General features: G+C 39.9%; 1 protein-coding gene across 3 annotated transcripts in view; it reads right to left on the reverse strand.

The window, feature by feature from the left end:
* The window catches only part of CA10 (carbonic anhydrase X), a 560,843-nt gene that overhangs the window by 241,202 nt on the left and 300,146 nt on the right, over positions 1 to 19,495 (reverse strand). The gene's annotated exons all lie outside the window — the stretch shown is intronic.

Raw genomic sequence — 19,495 nt, forward strand, 5'->3', positions numbered from 1 at the left:
AAAGTGCTGGGATTACAGGCTTGAGCCACCGCGCCCGGCCAACAATAACTTCTTGATGAGGTTTTGGGGTATTGTATAAGTCAACAAACAGCAAGCACATTTCACATAAAAATAGTCCAAGGAAATGTAGCCACTACTACTGTTGTTGTTATCATCATCGATTCAGATGGCACAAGGATGAATCTGGAAGTTATTCCATTTGCTGCTCTTCCTGTCTCCATTACCTAGTCCCTGCCTTGCTTTGCTAATTACTAGTTATACTTAAATCCAGCTCAAGTTTACTCTGTCTAGAAGGCCACCTTTGATTATCCCCATGAGTTAGATGGCACGGACCTTGCTCTTTCATGACATACTAGGATGTATTTGTGTGCAAATAGCCTTCCCATTGCTCAGTGAATGTGATTTTTTTTCTTTGATTTTGCTAGCTAGACTCCGAGATACTTGAAGAACTAGCTGGAGTTAGTCCAAGCTTCACATTTAAGGGCATAGTTTTCCACACACTCCTCTCACTTAAGATGCCAGTCACAAGTTTGGAGGTCTCTTGGGCCACTGTCACTTTTGATGAACTGGATACAAATTCACTGGTCCCCATGGACACCCTCAGGTTTGGTAATTCAATAGAACACCTCCCAGAACTCAGGAACATGCTATATTTGTAATGAGAATACAAACAGGGACCAACCAAAAGAAGAGATGTATAGAAAGAAGTCTGGGAGGATTCTAAATGTGAATCTCCCACCATCCTCAAGGATGTCTTACCCTCTTGGCACATCAATATATGACAATACTTACAGGACTGCCAACCAGGAAAGCTCACTCAAGCTTTGGTGTCCAGAGTTTTTATTGAGGCTTCATTATGTCCACTGATTGACTGAATCACTGGCCATGATTCATTGGCCATCAATAACCAGTCCCTTTCCTTTCTCCAGGGTTGGGTTAATATTAGGCAGCTCAAAACTCCAGCCTTCTAATCACACAGTTAGTCTTTCTAATGCAGCCAGCTCCCACCTTGACTCATTTTATTAGCATAATCTATGTGGGAGCCCACCATGAGTCACCTCATTAGCAAAAACTATCAGGTATATGTTCCAAGGGGTCCACCATGGATAACAGAGACATTTCTATCACTTGGGAAATTCCAAAAGTTTAGTGGTTACCTCCCAGGAACCAGGGAAAAACGAAAGCCAATTCTTTTATTACATAGGGATAATGATTATGCACCGTAAGTTGCTTAGTAGAGTAACCCAAAACAAGGTAAGTGGTCCGTAAATATATGCTAAATGAATAACAGAGTGAATAATAAAAGTCAAGACAAGGCCATTGTTTTAACTTTATGGAAGGAGAGTTGGCCAGTTATCTTTATTTTTCTGGATAGATTTACTTCTGGCATTCGAAGCCCTCACATCTCTTGTTCTATTTCCTTCTCTGCTTTGTCCTATTTTCATTGAGTTCATCCCACTATCACCATTTCTTACTACTGTGAAACAGACTTTGAATTTCTACTTAAAACCCTGCTTTTGCCTTTCACACTTTTTCAATGGGATTTTACAGTTCTGAGAGCTGAGGAAGTGAAACAGAAAACACTGTGTAAGAAAATCAAATTCTTCTCTCAGTAACAGAGGTGCCTTGACACAGGACAGCCTTTCAATTATGGTGTTCATTTCCTTCCACATTAATGTCACTTGAGTGGCCACTCCATTACTTATTATTAGTCAAATCAATAAACAACATGCAGGCCCACAGCTCACTGCCTGTCAAACTGAGGCATGCAGGTGGAGCTGTTAATGCAAACTGATATTTCAGGTGTCAAAGGGCACATTGGCTCCTGAACAGTTTGAGGAGTGCAGTTTGGTTCAACAAACAATTATTGAGTGCCTTGTATGTGTCAGATGTTGTGCTGGGTGCCAAGAATACCAGGACTAAGAAGGGGAAGCATCTTCCTGAGGAACCCAGTGTCTTAGGGACAGTGGGGATGGCAACAGGCAGAATGGACCTTCCCTCTGAGGTCCTTTAATTCAAAATAATTCTTCAGGGTCTCTTCATTACCTTCCGAAGTGTGGCTGGTACATATCACATTGCATTGATTCTGCTGCACCCTAACACTCCTCATCTCTCTTTCCTGCTTCATTTTTCTCTATGGTACTCACCAACCTCTGACACACTATGTAATTCGCCTATTGGTTTATTTGCTTGTCTCTTCCCCAGCTAGCATGTAAGCTCCATGAAGGCAAGTGTTTTTTATCTAGTCATTCACAGCTGTATGTCTAGTTTTTACATCTGTGTTTGGATCATGGTAGGTATTCAATAAAAATTTGTTGAATTAATGAATGAATCTACTAAATAGGGGGTTCCTCCTGCTGACCAAATGTCTAAGACTCCTCTTGGCTAGTGAAAAATTTGAAAAGACGTTTATAGTGCAATGAGCCTCCAGAGTGGGCTGGACATGTTCCTTAGGCTGCCAGGCCACAGGGCAGTGTCTAAGGCCTCAGGGAGGAGAGGAGGGAACCAATATGCAGTCAAAACCAGATAATATAATATGTGTTATCTCATTCAACCCTTGCTGTATCCCTGTGAGATACAAGTTATTCTTCTAATTTCAGAAATGAGGAGATGGGTGGTGAAATAGCTTGCCTATAGCCCCACAGCTCATCAGTGCTAGAGCTAAGCTTTAAATCCATGCCTGAGAGATGCCATGGTTCATGCTTTCCTCATCTATGATGTTAGTCTGCATCTATATCATATCCTGGTGAATGTGAAAAATAAGCAAGATGCATTTGCTCCACTAGAAGCACTAAACTAGACAAATATTCACAGAGGAAACCATGTTGATTCTGTAAGATGAGACCATGCACCCCTTTGCACCATTCAAAGAAGGCTGAACAGGGCAGATATAAAAATGATGCAGTGAATGAGCTATTGGCTTCCCTCATCTCCCTGTTAACTGTGCCCTGGTGACTTACTCTGAAGAGACATCAAATGAGGAAACAAATGGCTATTGCCAAATAAACAAAGGCAATGTTTTAAAAGCCTCTGTCATGTCCTGCTAGTTCCTGACTGTGTCACTAAGACCATTTCAACTGTCATTAATCTTAATCTGACTTATTCTGGTTAAGGACTACCACTCCCCATGTCTGAGCCAACAATGCCCCAGGGAGGCAGTAGATTAGGAACCATTCCATCCCTCGAGTAGGAAGAAGACTCTGAAAATAGTATATTGTCTCCATGCCTTGCTTAAAGGTGGACTAGAGTTCACATAACAGCTTCTTTAAGTAACCAGGCCCTCTGCACTCCCCCTAAACCTCATTGCCACTTCATGGCTATTTTTCTTGGCAGCTAGGTTTTACTCCTTTCTTTCCTGTGTTCTTCTCATCTCACTCTTATCAGTGTTTCCCCAAAAGTGGACCATGCTTCCAGTGACTCCTCAGCCATGACAGCTTTCTCTGTATCTAGAGCATAAGCAACTAGCTGATGCTAAGACCTCTGCCTCTTAATTGCCCTTGCTCCTTCTGCACCCTGGACATCATTGCTGACCTTCATTGAACTAACACTCAAGATACCTGCTCGACTTTATAATTCCTGGCTTCTTCTTTGAAAGTGACAGGGCTTCCTCACCCTCCATTACACCGCTTTTAGGGTGGTTGGCTAGTCAACCACTGAATCAATCCTGATTTCTTCTAACATAGTCATATGGTTTATGATGTTTTATTCTGTAAAGCCTAGCAGAAATGTAGCTCCATATAGTGGTATTTAAACCCTATAAAATAATACTGAGTATTTTAATGCAAGTTAGATAATTATCAATATAAAATTTAAAGGGAAATTTGAAAATAATGGTAAGAAGAACAGTTTCTCAGAATAGTCTCCTTAATTCAGAAGTTAAGACTCAGAAGTACCTGGATCACACTGAGCTGACGGATCCCAGGTATGAGGAATGACCACAATGGTTTATTTCTGTTTGATTGGCAATGAGATTGACACATTTTCTTGGCTCCCCTGTGCTATGTAAAAAAAAAGAGTCTCTAAATTAAGACTACTGCCCATTTCAGTAAGAAATGAGGCCACATGTCAACAGAGTATAGGTTACTACACATTTATAACACTGGGCAGTGATGCAGAATTGATTAGCAAGTGTAATTGGAGTAAGTAAGATGCTTTCTGCTCCTGGTAATGATGACTCATGGCATATTGAAAGGAAAAAGCATTATTTTCAAGGAAATGAGATTCTCAATATTAAGATGGGGTCTAAAACTGCCTAAATAGAATTGGAAATAACCTAACTATTGAATGAGACTGTAGAGTGTAATGGTTAAGAGCATGGTCTTTCGAGGAAGACAGATCTGAATTCAAATATCTGTTTTAACATGTATTAGCTTTGAAGTGCAGCAAGTTCTTTAAATTCTCTAAGTCTCAGTCTCCTCTATAATGAGAAGAGATGCTCACTGTGTTTATTCTCTAGGTGGTTGTGAGAATTAAAGAGACGTTGCAGGTAAAGCACAGACTGCACTTGTCACACAGCCAGTGCTAAAACAAACAGACAAACCAACCAACCGACCCCGAGCAAAAAACTACCTCTATTGTTTTCATAGTTTACCAGCAATTCCAGTTCCTGGAAGGCAACCAGTCAGTGATCTACTGAAGCTAATTCAGTCTACGGAGGAGATGCATGTCTGTAATTGATTAGATTCAGACCTAGAGGGAATTGGTAATCTGGTCCCCTCAGGATAGAATCTGGGGTTCTGCCTCATGAACTCAATCTGTAAGTATCAGAAAAAATCTTCCCAGAATGGGAAATGTAAAAAGAAATTTCCAAACATGCCAAATTATTTCTAACAGATTCTAAAATCCTCTCAAAATGGATTCTGTATAAAATGTAAATCTAAACAGTTTGATGATGATTGACTGTTTCTACATTATTCAGTCTTTAAAAATAAATAAACCTGGGTTTTCTTTAAACAATTCTATCACAGAATTCAAATAAAGCAGGTGTAAGACAGACACATACATACACACATACACACACACACACACACACACACACACACACACACATACACACAAAGATATTCTACTTTGGCTTTCTCTTGTATCTGGAAATCATTCATCTTATCTGCTGCTCGCTCTCCCTCTCTTTTTAAGTAAACATTAATCCGCACAGATGGTGAACCATGGTAATCTCTGCTACCAGCTGCAGAGAAGAATTTTTAATGAAATGGGAATTTAAAGGTTTTTACACAAAGTACCAGAATCTATTCCACTCCTTCTCATAATGCTCAAATTATTTTTACTGCCGTGGGTTATAAATGCATGTTTGTGGTATGGCTTCTGAGACAAACTGACCTATTGCTCAGAAGGTGCTTACTGCTTTAAGCTTGCTGTCTCCTGCCTCACCCAGTATGAGGGTGTCAAGTTCCCAGTAAAAGGCACTCAGTGGTTAAAATTACAAGATTTATTCCTGAACTGACCTTATTTTACACTATGAACCCTGCCCAATCTCTGCCTGACTTTTGTTGATATGTCTCCTCATCTTCTGGCCTCCCTTTTAATAAATTTCACAGAGTTGTGGCCTTGATTTAGCTGCATCTCTAGCTGAAAGATTTCATTCCTGTTTTTTCTCTTCCTAGTCCAGCACTGCTCAGACTAACCACCTGATATTCTGACATCTCCTGCTTGGCCTTATGACCTTCCTTTACAAATAACACTTTTGGGCAGCTCTGTTGGACACCACTCAGTGTTTACGGTCACCAGCTCTCCTCGATTCTTGCCCAGGAGTGTTGATATAGAACACTCATGATCATTCTCAAATCTTTTAAGAAAGAAATTCCAAGTTAGCCCTGAACCCAAAAGTTTTTTTTTTTTTTTTTTTTACAAAGGATGTTATAAAAGGTTACATGCACACACAAGTATTAAAAAATGGAAAGTCAAGATAATGTCTAATTTAAGTTATGCTAATTACTTTTGATGAAGACATTACTTTAAAAAAGATTTATACACCTCTAATGTCATTCAAAATATATTGGCATATAAAGATTTTGACGCTCATAATAATTTTTATATATAAATTATCAAGGGGAAAAGTCAAACTCCAATAGAAAAAGGACTACTGCCACAAACTAAGGCTACACATACAAGAAGAAAATAGTAATAAGATTAAGAAGTTCATCTCTGTTGATGTTATGAAAATTTCAGCCTTGAACACTAACTTATGGCCACAGATCCAATCACAACCCACTTCAAATGGACCGGGAAAAGACCCCAATGTCATGGAAAGAGTAGCTGCTTAAAGGTCAGAAAGCCTAAGAGCTGGTCTTCTTGGTCCTGACATCAACTCACTTTGTGCTGGGGGCTGAGTTGCTAGGCCTCTTCTAGACTCAGTTTTCTGATGTGAAAGTTTACTCCTGTGGCCTCCCAGGTATGTTTAATATGGGATTACCAGGAAACAATATAAAACACAGCAGTAAACTTAACAGGAGACTCCCTGTCAGATCCTTGAACTGATTTTACATGAAGGACATTTATAAGGCAAGTTTCAGAACCCTGGACAGAGCCATTTTGACTCATGAGACTCAGAGTGAAAGCTGTTCAGGCTGGGTATAGTGGCTCATGCTTGCGATCCCAGAACTTTGGGAGGCTGAGGGGAGAGGATCACTTGAGGTCAGGAGCTTGAGACTAGCCTGGGCAATAGAGCAAACCCCCTGTCTCTACAAAAAATAATGATATAAAAAAGCAGTTTGTCTGCCAGAGTAGGAAAAAAAATCAAAGGATGAGAGAACGTCTGAATGTCAATTTTTGGGAAGACTGGCCTCAACTACCCAAAATGGAGTTTCTTACTACATTCTTTGTGCTCCTAAAGCACTGTATAAAGATGTCTATTAGAGCCCATGTTAACATCCCTGGCAAGATCACGAGCTTCTTAAAGCAGGGCTTCTCAAGTTTTAGTGCTTCTCCGAGTCATTGCAGCCAATCCTCAGACCTTCCTGCCTAAACTGCTCTTTAATTAGTATTTACCAAGACCAATCTATCGCTGCATGAACTTTTAGGATTCAAGAATCTGACATACAGTTATGATGCTCTGTCTTAGCCTCTCCCTATAAGGACGTTGGTAGCCAGAAGAATCACATTGAATCAAAGCCAGTGATAGAATTCTGTCAATGACTGACTGTACTTATACAGTTAACAGACCCTCCTAGGAGATTGCCCTGCTGATCCAAGAATCACCAAGAGCTTTTCTTGGGCCATCGCTTTATAGGGCATGCTATGCTATTTTGCCCATCATGAAAGAGCTGGCAGTCCACAAATCACCTGAGGGCAGGATCACACTCTAAAGTGACTTGAGCAAATGATTTGTGTAAGCTAATGTGAACCTCCTATGGCTGTGCTGTCATCAAAACACTGGGTCAAATCAAATAAGTCCATCAAGGTGCTATAAAATATGCATGCAAAGAGAATGGATGTGATGTTGTTGAGAATAATAAAACAGTCCATAAAAGCTATGAAATAAATCAGCTGTTCTTTCAGGCATGGAATACAAAACACCACATACATCCATATATATTATATATGCTGTGAGCACACATTTATTATATATGAGCACTTATTGACATGCTAGAGAAAACAAAGTGAAAAGGTGTTTGCTTTGTGGAAGCAACCGCCATCAAGGAAGCATTGGCACATGGACTGAATTGCCCTCTGATCAATGGCTTTGCCAAGGATAACTTCACTGGTGAACGCTTCTTGTGGGGAACATGTGTATCCCTAGAAAGGATGAATCACAAATAAGAAATACAGGGGGTGGGGGGATTATTCTTATGCCATGACTCAGGCAGTTAGCTCTAAGATATTCTGAAGAGATTCTTTGCTTTTCTCTAAAAACATGTTTTTAATATCAGATAATGGGGAAAAATGTCCCTTCACCCTTAAGACAAAACATTGAATGGTAGAGATTTCCTTTCTTTTTCCACCCCTCCTTCCCTCTTTACTTTCTTCCTTACTTCCTTTTCTTCTTTTTTTTGAGACAGAGTCTTGCTTTGTTACCCAGGGTGGAGTGGAGTGGCACGATCTTGGCTCACTGCAACCTCCGCCTCCTGGCTTCAAGCAATTCTCCTGTCTCAGCCTCCTGAGTAGCTGAGACTACAGGTGTGCCCAACCATGCCTGGTTTATTTATTTATCTGAGTTGGAGTTTTGCTCTTGTTGCCTAGGCTGGAGTGGAATGGCATGATCTCAGCTCACTGCAACCTGCGCCTCCTGGGTTCAAGCGATTCTCCTGCCTCAGCCTCCCGAATAGCTGGGATTACAGGTGCCCGTCACCACACCTGGCTAATTTTTGTTTTGTTTTGTTTTAGTAGAGATGGGGTTTCACCATGTTGGCCAGACTGTCTGGTCATGATCTCCTGACCTCAGGTGATCCACCTGCCTCAGCCTCCCAAAATGTTGGGGTTACAGGCATGAGCCATGGTGCCCAGCCACACCTGGCTAATTTTTGTATTTTTAGTTGAGATGGGGTTTTGCTATGTTTGTCAGGCTGGCCTTGAACTCCTGACCTCAGGTGATCCACCTGCCTCAGTCTCCCAAAGTGCTGGGATTACAGGCGCGAGCCACCATGCCAGCCCTTCCTTCTTCTTTAACCTCTTTTTTTTTTTCTTTTTGAGTGCACTCTAATACCAGTTGCTTCTCTGCCTGCTATATAAGCAATGTCAGCATTACTTACTGAGCATGCGTATGCGACAGCCCTTACCTATGTACCAGAGAACTGAACCACAGACACAAATGAGCTACCACCACTACCTTGAGAGTTCATCATGTACCCTCAGAGACTCATGTGTAGGCAATTAATGCTAATACCAACAAGAATGAAATATGTACCTTAAAAGATAATATAAACAAAGGAAAGAATTACTAACCCCAACTGTAGAGATTTTGGGAAAGGGTCCCAGTGTCCTATACAAGATGGCATTTAAATTTTGACTGAGGAATAGGAGTTTTTATTGGTAAAGAAATGGGAAAAGCATACCCAGGTAAGAAACAGCACGTTAAAGACAGCAGAAAGGTAGTAGCTACACTTGGTCTTTTCTATGGAGAATTTCTGCAGTGCTGGTGCTCCTGTAAGTCTCTGGTTAGAATGGAAATACCTTTCCTTTCTTTCGATAGCACAAAGAATAGGAGTTATTCCACAGAATGACTTGGAACCTTAGTCATGGTGTTTTTTCAGCTTTATTACTCACCTACCTGTGATAAGGGCCTCCCCCAGCAAAGTGTCTTGAATCACTAAAAGTTTGTCTCTCCTTTCTAGGGCTCATAGTTAACACAGGGGTCAGAGACCAAGTAAATTCAAGAGTAGCACCTCAAACCATTGTTTCTTCAGAAATCATCAAGCCCATCCCACCAGATTTATGACAAACCTATGGTGTTCTTCCCCCTTCAGAGACCTCTTTGTCTCTCTCTGCTATCTGCCTTCTGTCAAGAGATTTCCAGCGTTTAGACATCTTAATACATGTCAGAACTCCAAATGTAGAAAGGATTCAAGTTTCCTTGTAAGGGTATCCTAGACCCTGAGCAAATAGAAACCATTTACAGAGCCGTCTGGAGCTGGCTCATACTAGCTTGCAAGAGCCAATTGTTACATTTTCAGGAATTTTGCAAACTGGTTGATACCATACTGGTAGCTTGAAATTGGCCATGGCTGGAATATTTATATCGCAGAGACTGGTAAAGGATACAAATTAGGACTCTTATTTTCAGGGAGCTTATTGTTCAATTCTTGCCAGCACTGCACCAAGTATTTAGCTTTAAAGAGCCCTCAGACTTTCCACACCAGTTAGCCAAAAGCACCTAAGTGACTTTCAGAGGATTACCATCTTACTCCATGTGCATGGAATGTTCGTGTCTCAAGGAGTGTTGGAGATATATATCAACAATGGTGCTGATCAAACACCCACTGTCAAGAGTTCAATGTGCTGTAGGAAAAGAAGAGAAGTGCTGGAGTTTAGTTTCTAAGCGTGCTGGCTCTAATCGTTACTAACTGGGATTTGAAGAAAGTTATTTAAGTCTCTGCGTTGTTTTTATTTTTCCTCACCTGCAGAGTGGGGACCATAATACTTATGTAATAGAGTTACAGTAAAGATTAAATAAAATAATATTTGAAGGTACTTAGAGCAATGTACAGAACAGAGTAAGTACCCAATAAATGATGACAATGAGGATAGACAACTAGGTTCAAATGCTGGCACTGCTACTTTTCAGTTTATACCATCTTGTTAAACTTATTTCACTTCTCTGAGCCTCGGTATTTTTCCTATAAAGAATTGGAAAAACATAAACTCCTTCACAGGGTGCAGTGTATTAGGTAGTTGGCACTCAGCAATCGTTCTATCATCCTGATCTCAGTATTACAGGACCTGGGAGGCTAAAAACTACATTTCCCACACTCCCTTGGAGTTAGCATTCATAAGAGAATTAGGTTCCACCAATGCGATGTACTTGTTTGAAATGCAGATGCAAGAGAGAGGCCATTTTTTTGCTTTTTGGCTTTATTGGCAAGCATGGCTGTGGAGATGTTGGGCTTCACTGCAGCACAATTCTAGTGTCCATGATGGCCGTGGGGGTGCCGAGAGGCAATTGTGCTGACTGGGGCGGGGGGGCGGGGGAGGGGCGGGCTTTGGTTCCACTCCTTTTGACTGTGACAGTAGAAGCAACTCTCCTGGTTTCCACAGTGCTGTTCTGGGAGTCACTCCTGAGTGTCCAGCCTAGTGTTTTTCTTCAGCCCTCTCAATGATGTAAATACACAGTTCACTGCCTAAAACGACCAAAAATGTGTTTGTGTCCTGCAACTAAACCCTGATTGATAAGCAGTGTTTGGGAGGATTACACAGGCACATAGGATAGTGCACTGCACCTGCAACACTTATGATTGTGCCTGGCTACTGTTGTGCATTCTTAATAAATTTGAGTTCCTTTTCTTCCCAGACTTGCCAACCCTCCTTTCTCAATGGAAGAAAAAGACCCAGTTAACTATGGCTTGTAATCAGCATGGTTTGTTTTATGAACCTTCTGTGTAGAGTGTAGGGAAAATGTATATATTTGTTTCCTGAAGAATCTAGACCAATGCTCTAAGTCCATTTTTGTATATATAAATACTTGAAGGATACCAAACAATATTACAAGACTGTGGCTTTCATGGCCAGGACTATGTGGTGTATTTTCCTTGAGATTTAAGAATCAGGTTTGGGTTCATTTATGTCCATTCTTAGTGGAGGTTGTGTCCAACCCCTAACATTATCTTATTAATTCCCTTAAAAAATTTCTCATCTGAGCATCTACTCTTGGAGTAATTATTAAAAAAAACAAAAACAAAAATTGAAAACTCAGCTCCCCTTTATCTGCTCTTTTATTCATTTTCAAATTTGTTTCCCAGGCAATAGTAATTGTTTGAGTGATTAAAATGTCAGGAGGTGGCCAGAGCTGATTAGAAAAGCCTCTGACCACATGCACCAGGAAAGCCATATGAGAGAGCACCAGGTGACCTCATTATTAACGTGGTCTACTACATTAACCTTGTTCCACATGTAACATGTACTGAAAACATTGATACTCAGCTCTTCCTGGTTTTGCTTCTGATACCTCAAGCAATGGCTCACTATTAGAATTAACCATTGCAAGATTATTACAAAGTGAAGTTCTGGAAAAATGAAGTGTAGATTTGAGTTGAAATAACTCTAACACCAAATTCAGCATCTGCTTCTATTGCTCCTATAGAGTGTCGGTTTTACCCAAGGCTATTGCAACTTAAACTGGGTCTTTCCTCCTGTTGATATGTCTCCATGCTTACCCTTGGGCATCCTGTATAGGGTAGGGTGAGGGGTAGTGAGTAAGGAAGGTAGTTGTTTTCTTCTGTTTTTTTTTCTTTTCTTTTTTTTTCTTTTTTTCTTAGGGTCTTTCTTTGTTGCCCAGGTTGGAGTGGTGTGATCATGGTTTACTGCAGGCTTGACCTCCTGGGCTCAAGCCATACTCCCACCTCAGCCTCCCAAGTAGCTGGGACTACAGTTGTAAGCCACCACTTCCAGCTAACTTCTAAATGTTTTTTAGAGATAGGGTCTCCCTGTATTTGCCAGGAACCAGGAGAGCTGCTTCCACTCCTTATATTGCCCAAGTTAGTCTTGAACTCCTGGGCTCCAGCAATCCTCCCATCCTGGCCTTCCAAAGTGCTGGGATTAAGGGTATGAGCCACTGTGCCCAGCCTAGAAACGTAGTTTTGACCTGGATCTAGATCTGTGTCCTTAGACTGATGGAGAACCACGGTATTATTACAAGGTTACCAAGTCACCATGATACACTTAACACTTTCAAGAGTCAACACAATGGAACAACAAATACTTTTGAACTTAAAAGTCATTTAAGTTCTGTTTACAGCTCACAGTCCTTCTTCGTGTGGAGGCAGCTTTATGCAACGAGGAAGAAGGCCGTCTCTGCAGTCATTCTAATCTGGGTTCTATTCTTTATTCTGTACCCCAATCTCTAGGACACAGACAAGTCTCTCAGCCCTGTTCTTTTGTGTTTTTACTTATTTTTAATTTTTTCAACTTAAACATTTATTTATATTACTAAAGTTTATTTTTTTTGGGGGGTGGGGTATATAGTTCAACAAATTTTAGTACATGTGGATTCGTGTAGCCACTGCCAAAATCAGAATACAGAACAATTCCAACATCCCCAACATTTCCCTCAAGCAGTTCCTTTTAACTCAACTCCCCTTCACCACTCTCTGACACTTCTTACTCCCAGAAACCACTGATTGTTATCTATTCCTATTTCTTTTTTCCAGAATGTTCTATAAATGGAATAACATAAAACTTTTGGAGTCAGTTTCCTTGACTCAGCACAATGCCTTTGAGATTCATATTGCATTTATCAATAGTTCATTTCTTTTTATTGCTGAGTAGTATTCTATTGTATGGGGGACCATGGTTTATCTATTTAACTATGGAAAGACATGAGAGTTGTTTCCAGCTTTCAGTGATATGGATAATGCAGCTATAAACATTCATGTATAGGTTTTATGTGAAGATAAAATTTTATTTGTTCTCTTTTTTTTTTTTTTTTTCTTTGGAACAAGGTCTCACCCTGTCGCCCAGGCAGGAGTACAGTGGCATGATCTCAGCTCACTGCAGCCTGGACCTCTCAGGCTCAAGCAATCCTCCCACCTCAGCCTCTTGAGTAGCTGGGACTACAGGTGCACACCACCACACCCAGCTACTTTTTTTCATCTTTTTTTTTTTTGTAGAGATGAGGTCTCTCTGTGTTGCCCAGGCTGATCTCAAACTCTTAAGCTCAACTGATCCTCCTGCCTTGGCTTCTCAGAGTGCTGAGATTACAGGCATGAGTCAGGGTACTTGGCAGTTTTTATTTCTTCAGGGCAAAATGTCTCCACCTTGAATTTAAAGTGGAATAACGCTTTGTTGTGGGGAATGTCCTGTGCATTGCAGGATGTTTGGCAGCATCCTTGGATCTACCCATTAGGTACCCATAAGAACCTCTGAGCCAGTTGTGAAAACCAAAATGTCTCCTCACATTACCAAATGTTGGGGGGCAAAATTGACTTCAGTGAGGACTCAGTGCTCTAAGGTAAAAACTCATAAACAAGATCCTGGTCCATACAGTAAGTATATGTTTCACTTTAAATGAAGCTGCCAAGCTATTTTTCAGGGCATCTGTACCATTTTGTATTCCTCCCAGCTACACCTGAGAGCTCCAATTGTTCTGTATCTTTGTCAGTACTTGATATCAGGAGGTGTCTTAAATTTTTTTGCCATTCTATAATTAGGTAGTTTCTTGATTTTAAAATCAGGGATAATGACACTATGGCAGATATTTGTGCATGCAGCTTACTAATATTTCTAGTTCTGCAATTCTCCTCACTTGAGAAAGTTTCATGTCTTGCTCCTTTTAGGTTGCATGTGACTATGTGAATTGGCTTGGCTAGAGTGAAAGTGGGGTGGGTCACTTCACGGTGGACATGTGTAGGAGCTGTTGCACACTGCTCCATTTTCCCTCCCCCAAGCTTTAGCAACCACCTACAGTCCAGATGGTGGAGATGTCATCAGCCAATGTTACTGAGTAGAAATGACATGGAAGAGAGTCCCCTGCCAAACCTCAAATGGACATGAGGTATGCGTGAGAAATAAACCTGTGTTTAAATCCACTGGTATTTTCAGATTGTTTGCCAGCTTATTTTGACTAAATCAAATTCCTGTGTGATAGACTTATTGTGAGCATTTATGTGACAAATGTGGGTAATGCATTTAACACAGTTCTTGGTTCAAAAGAAGTTCGGAATGAATGATTGCTACTATTATAACTATTTACCCTCCTCTGACCATCCCGCATCATGATGATTCTCCCTTTGATAAACTCACAACTTTTACGCTCTGTAAAGGATTAGCAGAACTACTTTAGCTTCTTCAATGCACCTTGGCAATAAATCAAATTCAAAGATATGAGGTAAAGTAAGTACCCATTTAATTGACCACCTGAGCATCAGGTGTGCTGGTACACCATCTAAGGTTCAAGGAGGTAGCATCACTGTGTTGGTGCAAACATCTTCTTCTAAATGACAATCAGTATTACGAAGACATTTTAAAATCTGTCTTCTATAGGTCAGTATATAGAAGGTCTTTCATTAACCAGCAACTTTTCCACATTTTTTGTCTGCTTGTCCATTTCCTAAGAATGTAAAGAGAGGTAAAGAGGTATAAAAACACAATGATTCTCGGACAGGTGCGGTGACTCACACCTGTAATCCCAGCACTCTGGGAGGCTGAGGCGGGCGGATCACAAGGTCAGGGCATTGAGACCATTCTGGCTAACACGGTGAAACCCCAATTCTACTAAAAATACAAAAAATTAGCCGTGCTTGGTGGCACGTGCCTGTAGTCCCAGCTACTCGGGAGACTGAGGCAGGAGAATTGCTTGAACCGGGAAGCAGAGGTTGCAGTGAGCCAAGATTGCACCACTGCACTTCAGCCTGGGTGACAGAGCAAGACTCCATCTCAAAAAAAAAAAAAAAAAACAAAAACAAAAAAGAAAAACACAATGATTCTCAAAGCTGACAGTGCCTCTGAATTACTTCCAGAAAGTTGGGAATTCTGTTTCTAAGATTTAACCACACTGAGGCCTAAGGCTTAACATATTTTTAAAGTTCTCCATATAATTCTGATGAGTAGACAAGTTCAGAAGCCCCTGCATTAGTTGTAGAAGGGTAGGAAGTATGACCCTAAGAAACTTGACAAGACTCAGGAAAACTCCTGCAATTACCCCAGCTATTTAGAGATGTGAACAGTTTATACTACCTACCTGGCAGAATCACAATCTGTCATAGGATATTTTTTACTTTATTGTTCAAGATTGAAATGTATCCCTGGCTGTGATCTAACTGGCAGACAGACCTGAGGAAGAGAACTCAACTCTGTAGGCACCAGGGTTCATACCTGCAAAATGTGTGAGTTGGACTTCCACCTATAAGAATCTTTGGTCCATTATCTTCTGTGATCCAGGTATTCATTTTAATTACTCAATTAGACGATTGCATGTGTTGAGGAATTTTCTACATTTTCCAGGATTTTAATACATAATATGAGCCAAAGAAATGTTTTTCAAACTTATAACTATTCATTCACTGACAAACAGGGTGCTCTTCCAAGGAACTCATCAGTTCAACTTTTTCACATTTTTATATATATGTGTATGTGTGTATATATATTTTATATCTATATATATTATATATATGTATTTTATATCTATCTATATATATATATATAGAGAGAGAGAGAGAATGAATATAACAATAAAATTCTATAATTCCTGAATCTCAAAATAACCACTTTTGGTATTTTATTGTTTTCATTTCTAAATAAAAACATAGACTATATAGCTTTGTAACTTTCCTTTTTATTTTCCATTATAACATGAGAATTTCCCCATGATTCAGTTTATTCAAAATGGAACTTAAACCACTGACTAGTATCTTATCAGTCGGTTATCACACGTATGTAGCCATTTATCTACTGTCAGATATTTCAGGTGGCTTCTAATTATTTTCCACTGAACATGGTGTTACAGTGAATTTTTTTATGTGTAGTTTCTATTTCTTTAACATAAACTACCAGAATTGGAATTACTGAGGAGACAAATACTACAAATAGCTGCATAAGCCTTTAAAATGTCCTATTTTTTTATTTTCTTCTTCTACTCATCTTCCTTACTACTCCCAAGGTTATCTATCTAACCCAGTGATTCTACCCTCTCTCTATTCTACTTCATTAAATCTACTATGGGATCCCCATTCAAGATGGTGGAACTGAGCACACTTATCTAACAACTCCAAACTTCTCAATATTATTAAGATGAACAAAAAGGTCCAAAATAAAGAACTAAATCAACAAAAACTCTAGAAAACAGGAATAGATAGAAACTTTGAGAAACTTCTGAATGATAAAGAGCAAGTAAGATAGGCTTGGCTGGAAGTGAAGACCAGAGAACAGAGCGTCCCAAAGTTGACCAATGAAAAGCTCACTACAGAGAGGTCATTGCTCCCAACAGAATCCTGGAGAAACTGAGCCTGAGGAGCAGGAATGAAATGCAAAAAAGCTCCCTATTAAATTATTCTTATCCATATTAGAGAGGAGAATTCTTTTAAAAAGAAAAGGAAGTGACATGTGTCCATGAGTGAATTTCACTGACCAATGGCGCTCCTTGAGTGAAGGTGTATTAATTGTGTCTTCTATTTTCTGTATGCTTTGATATCTGGCGCCTTGGTGACTCAGGAGGAAGTGCCCCTCCTGGTGTTAGCCAATTCCTAGACATAATGAACAATTTGCCTCTAAGCATGCCTTTCATATGCAAACTGGCCAATCCAGAATTCACACCTCAACTATCTTCTTTACAGGGCTCTCATACTCCAGGCCACTACCCACCTGCTCTAATCACCCCAGAACCTGCTGAAATTACCAAATTAGCCAATCCTAACTCTGCTTTCCTTGCCTTGCCTCTTCCAGCAGAAACCATAAGAAAGGCTCTTCCCCATAGTTCCCTCCTCCCTTTATTCCTTCTGACCAACCCTGGTATGTCCCTGTGTGGTACTGAGTAGACTGGCATGACCCTTCCTGATCCTTCCTCTTGGGAACTGTCAGCAACAAAATGTTTTTTTTTTTTTTTTTGAGGCAGGGTCTTGCTCTGTCACCCAGGTGGAGTGCAGTGGCATGATCTTGCCTCACTGCAACCTCCATTTCCAAGGCTCAAGCGACCCTTTCTCCTCAGCCTAACAAGCATCTGGGATGGCGTGTGCCAATGCACCCAGCTAATTTTTGTGATTTTTGTAGAGATGGCATCTCGCCACATTGCCCAGGCTTGTCTTGAACTCCTGGGCTCAAGCAATCCTCCTGCCTCAGCCTTCCAAAGTGCTGGGAGTATAGGTGTGAGACATTGTGCCCTGCCACAAAATGTCTTTTCAGTGGCAATTATCTCCTGATCTGTTGGCTCACCGTACCTCACATTTTTAATACATACACCATATTTTAGAACGCAAGCCTTCCTTACTGTGGTGCATCTGGTGTTCCCAACTTAACTGTTGACTCCCTGCCAATCTCCTATAGGAAACCTTGTTTATTGGCATATCCAGTAAGTTTCAGTAATAAAAAATAAGTAATGAAAGACCTATGTGGAAGCATGAAAAAAAGATAATGTTCATAGTGCATGGATAGATGAAGAAAGAAACTAAAAGAGGGAGCACAGAACATATTTCTATATATACATGTAGAAATTTTGTTGTATTTCAAATTATTGGTGATTAGGCAATTTATTTAATATTTTGGGTAATTAGCAAAAGCTTTATCTTTTTACCATATAATGAACTAAAAATTTTGAGATGATTATAGACATAAATACAAAAAACTATAATTATTAATAGCATAATATTTTTATAATCTTACACTAAAGAAGTCTTTACTAAGAAAAGGAAGAAACCCAGAATTCACAAAGATTGATGTACATTTTAAAAATGGAAGCTTTTGTACACCAGCAAAAGTCACTATAAACACATTCAAAAAGACAAATGATAAAAAAGAAAAAACTTCCCAACACCTAAAACATAAGAATGGTTAATATTCATAATGTATAAAAAACATAAAGATCAATATGAAAAACACAGCCTATCTGATAGAAAAAAAGAACAGGGATATAAATAGGTAATTTACATACAAAGGGCAAACATATGAAAAGGTGATGAACCTCGCTAACAAGGAGATGCAAATTCTATCAATAATGAGATGGCATTTTTCCCATATTAAATTGTCCAAAATTACAAAGACTGGTAATATCCAGGTTTGGCAAAGCTGTGTGGGAGGTGGGTAGGAACGGAGCATCTTTCACTGTTAATGTGAGGAAGACAGCTTTGGAGAAGACAAGTGGGCAGAACTCATCCAAACTACAAGTTTGTGAGTTTTCGGTTTGGCAATTTCACTTCTAGAGACATATCCTATTGGCATGCTCACATGCCAAAAGACACATGTGCAAAATGTTAGATGCAATTTGTAATTGTAAAAAAGTGAAAGAATGCTAATGGTTCATCAATAGACATGATTGAATACTGTGGAAAACTTTGCAGTGGCTAAAAAAAAAAAAAAAAAAAAAAACAAGAAAAAAAAAGAACAGAGTACACGGCCTTACTTTAAAATAGATGCATATGTTACATTGTTGGCTAAAAAGAAAGAAAACTTGCAAAATGATGTAACATGTATTCACTACGTATGTGTTTATAAAAATATTTTATATGATAGCTATCTATTTATATATACAAAATATAAGTAACTATGAAAAACTGTTTCATACTATCGTGTTATATCGTCATATTCTTTTTCATTTTTTCCAGCTGGTCATTTGAATTCCCATAAGCCTTAGTACAAGAAAATCCAGGATCTCCCGCTTGAGATTGCCTATCCCCAGAATTGCCCCAAAACCTCAGCACCTCATGAATGCCAATTGTAAATTGTGTGTGTGTGTATGGGTGTTGGGGGAGGATGGCAATCCATCTTCCAGACTCAAAAGATGGAACTAAATGGGGCTGGCTTTCTCCAGGTGTCACCTGACTACATCCACCTGGCATAGTCAAGTCTATGATGGTAACACTTGACTGTGATGATGCTTCCTGATATGGGATGTCAAGTACTTGGTACTCATAGGGTGATGCTCCCTATGGTTTTTGGGCTGAGTTCAGCTGTGAGTGTGGCTCTCTGTGGTCAGCTCTCTTGTTCCTACACAAACAACTTCAAGGGTCCCTGCCAGCCAGAGCCTGAGTCAAGACTGGAATTTGTCAGCTTAGAGACCTAACTTTGCCATCCTCCTTCCCTCTCTAGGGAACCTACAAAGAGGTCAAGGAAGGTTTTCTTTTTAAAATCTCAGAAGTTGCTGTTTGTTCTCCTTTCTCAGAATAGAGTAATAGTTTGACACTTC

The sequence above is a fragment of the Colobus angolensis genome, unplaced genomic scaffold (assembly GCF_000951035.1).
Source record: "Colobus angolensis palliatus isolate OR3802 unplaced genomic scaffold, Cang.pa_1.0 Scaffold50, whole genome shotgun sequence".
Lineage (NCBI taxonomy): Eukaryota > Metazoa > Chordata > Mammalia > Primates > Cercopithecidae > Colobus > Colobus angolensis.